General features: G+C 46.7%; 1 protein-coding gene across 22 annotated transcripts in view; it reads right to left on the bottom strand.

Annotated features, from left to right (window-relative positions):
* LRRFIP2 (LRR binding FLII interacting protein 2) overlaps positions 1 to 3,230 on the bottom strand; it is a 133,596-nt gene extending 130,366 nt beyond the window's left edge. For 19 of the 22 annotated variants that reach the window (XM_017508469.1, XM_017508479.1, XM_017508481.1 and 16 more), the window contains exons 1-2: positions 2,930 to 3,225; positions 1,423 to 1,489 (exon numbers count right to left, since the gene is read on the bottom strand). The gene's annotated coding sequence lies outside the window, so the exon portion shown is untranslated. Of the gene's footprint in view, positions 1 to 1,422; positions 1,490 to 2,697; positions 2,847 to 2,929 lie in introns of those variants that run through there. The other 3 variants (XM_017508484.1, XM_017508485.1, XM_017508470.2) reach the window with 2 other exon arrangements.
* Between the last annotated feature and the right edge of the window lie 226 nt (positions 3,231 to 3,456).

Genomic DNA, 3,456 nt, shown 5'->3' with positions numbered 1-3,456 from the left:
GAGCCGAGATCGCGCCATTGTACTCCAGCCTGGGTAACATGAGTGAAACTCCGTCTCAAAAAAAAAAAAAAAAAAAAAGTTGAGTTTTATTTACTTTTGAGACAGGGTGAGACCCTGTCTCCCAGGCTGGAGAGCAGTGGTGCTTTCAGGGCTCACAGCAGCCTCAACCACCCAAGCTCAAGTGATCTTCCCACCTCAGCCTCACAAGCAGCTGGGACTACAGGCACAGACCACCAGCTAATTTTTTTTTTGTAGAAACAAGGTCTCACTATGTTGCTCAGGCTGGTCTTGAACTCCTGGGCTCAAGCATTCCTTCTGCCTTGGCCTTCAAAAGTTAGGGTTTAAATGATGATCATAGATTCTATTCTTTATTTGCAAACTGGATAAAGTAGTACACTTTCCTGCGTAAGGGACAATCTTTCCATTTAGATTTTCCAGATAGAAAGCAACTACTTAAAAGTAAAAAGCTAAGAAACAGCCTCTATTTTGAAGATGCAATGGATAATGATCCTAAGATAAAGACAGAAGAATTTTCTTTCCTTTTGAATGATCCTCATCAACATTCCCAGGACACTGCAAGAATTATTTTTTTTCTATATATGATCAACTCTGTTCCTTCTCACACTAGGAACAAGGTAAACAATCCACAAAGAGTTCTGCAAGAAATTGTTCCCTCCCTCTTGCTAAATTCATTTCTAATAAAGACTTGTTTTTGTTTTGAGAGGCACAGATACTTTGCCAAATATATTCTCCATATCACTTTGTCTTTTTGTTATGGAGATACTTAAATCCTGACGTAGGAAGGTTTCCCTTGCTTATTTACCTATAAAGACTGTCAGTTATAGTAATTTCCACAAGGGATTTTCCAAAAGGGAATCTCTGTTCACAGGGAACTGAAACTCTTAAGTCACTGTTAGCTGGACAAAAGTCAAAAGCAACATTAGGGAACACTCTGAATACACTGGATAGCCAAAGTAAAAAAAGACAGCAAAATTTAGTGAAAAAAGTAAAGGAATTTAGCAAGCTAGACCAACAGGACCGACTTGGCATTATTTTACCACTAGCTAAAGTTCTTTACAAAGGAAAATCAAAGTGAAAAGCAGGTGAACTCCAAGAGAAGGAAAAGAAAAAACAAGGCTAAGGGTATCAAGATAATTCTCTGATTTCAACCTTATTTTACTTAACATTTTTAAAGTGAAAAATGATCAAATTACATTTCAGCAATAAAAAGTTATTTCTAGTTTAAAGTGAATCCATTCCAATCATAACTTCAATACACTTTCTTCTAGAACAGAACTCAAATAAGAACTTAGCGTAGTTTCATTCTACATTTTAAAAGACAGAATCACAAAAATAGGTGATGCTTTCCACTCAGAAGGCTATGTTGCATAGTGCAAATTCTTTCAGTGAACATTTTCGTACCTTAGTGATGGTAGCTCTCCTTTCCACTGACATTTACTTCTAGACCCCTTCATTTATCTTCCCACATCTGGCAAAAAAAAAGGGGGGGGGGGCAGTAAAATCAGCAATCACTTAAAAACTAACAAACTATTCTAAACTCGAGCGTTCTGCAAATACTTCAACTTTTATTTCATTACCATTCTTCATGACGATAAATATGAAGCAACAGACCTAACAAAACATAACACCACACTTCCTATAAAATGACTAAAGAATACCAGCTCATTAGGCAGACACGAGCTTAGCTTTCCTCTCACTTTTCAGATTCATAGCAATGATTCACAGAGTGACCTAACTTCGAAATGAATCACACTTTCCGAAATTCTTATTCTACATGAGTATATTCTAATACTCGGTCATTATCTCTGTATCTGTTAAACAGAGCATGATGTTGGTTAAATAGGGTTAGTACTGCAAGATATTCAAACCACAACAACCTTGGAGTCCCTGCCAACTAACTCTATTTGCAACACAGCATTCTCCAATAATTGCACTTTTTCACGCAGATTTATCCCCAAATGAAAATGTTATCTTGAAAAAATGCTATTTTAAACACTGATTAAGAAGTTATCCAGCCATACCCTGCTTTCCCTCTCTCTTGTTCCATTACTGCACCCACATTCTCTTCCCATTATGACAATATAAAAAAATTAAGAGCCACTATTATCCTTACGTATCATTTTTAGTCAGTCAACCCAATCTACAATTTTTTTGTTTATAGTAGAAACGCTGAATCATTAAATGGAAGCTCAAAAAAAACCAGCTACTAACAGTGAAAGTTTAGGATGCAGTATTTATCTAGCTAGCCATGTCTCAGCAGCCTGTATTTGTATCTCCCACGGTGGAAAAAGTAAAGCAAAGACTTGAACGTTTTCCCTCTAAGAAAGAAAAAGTGGGTTTCCTTAGGTCCTCCTGCATCCTGCTGGTAGCCCACAGGCAGGGCTGACTGGAGCTCCATAACTTAACAATCTAGGTGTCAATAACGCCTCATATTAGTCAAGCATTAACCCAGCAAGCGCCTGTGAAACCTGCGCTCCAACTAGGCTCAAGGAGGAAGGAGTAAAATTCCCCCAAAAATGTTACGCCCCACACCGTCCCGACACTGTTCCCTGGGGTGCTCGTCCCGGGACAGAACCGCAGTGTGGCGTCTGGGGAGGAAGAGAAGGGGCCTTGAGCACCCGAAACGGAGGGACAGCTGCCCAATTTGATTTCTCGGACAGTGGGAGTAACACGTACCTTTCCCCAGCGCAGAGGAAGGGGGAGCGTTAGAAATCAGACTGGATGCCTGAGAACGCCGCAGGCAGGGGGCGACCCCAGCCCGCGAGCCCGCCGGGGGCCGGCCAGTCCCCAGGGAAGCCCGGCCCCCTAGCCGAGGTCAGAGGCGGCGCGGATCCCACGGGACTCGCAGGCCGGGAAGGAGGCCCCAACTCTCCGCTCCCACCGGGCCGGCGGCAGGAGCGGCCCTCACCTGTGTTTGGGCGCCGGCTGTGACTGCGTCGCTGTCCAGGAAGGGCCGAAGCGCTGCTCGCCCGCCCGGCGCCCGCTGGGGCGAGGGGCGAAGGGCGCGGCTTGACGACTCACTCCCGGGTCCCCGGCAAGGCGGGCGGGGATGGACGCGGCGGCTCTCGGCTCCGGCAGCCCGCCAGTCAGTCACGCCGATGTGCCCTCCGCGCCGCGGCGGAGACAGCGGGAACCGGCCCCGGGAGGAGCCGCAGCCTGAGCGGCCGACTAAGGAGGCGAAGGATGGGCGGGGCCACGGGGTCGACGACCCGCTCACCCGGAAGCAGTTGTGGCCACGACTGCCAGGGAGCCTCGCTACCGCGGGCAGGGCGCGCGCCCCGCTGGGCAAAGTACCCGAGGCTGTCACACGGCGAGCTGAGCCCTGGGCCGCCGGGTGAAGTTACCCAAGCGGCCATGCTCTTGCCTCCCTGTTCCGCCATTGCGAGCCTTTAGGGCCAAGCTGGAGGGAGGGCGGCGCCCGGCTGCCGGTGGGGC

Source organism: Cebus imitator, unplaced genomic scaffold (genome assembly GCF_001604975.1).
Source record: "Cebus imitator isolate Cc_AM_T3 unplaced genomic scaffold, Cebus_imitator-1.0 Scaffold391, whole genome shotgun sequence".
Taxonomy (NCBI): Eukaryota; Metazoa; Chordata; class Mammalia; order Primates; family Cebidae; genus Cebus; species Cebus imitator.
Note: the sequence above shows the minus strand (reverse complement) of the source record. Positions and strands in the feature narration are given on the sequence as shown.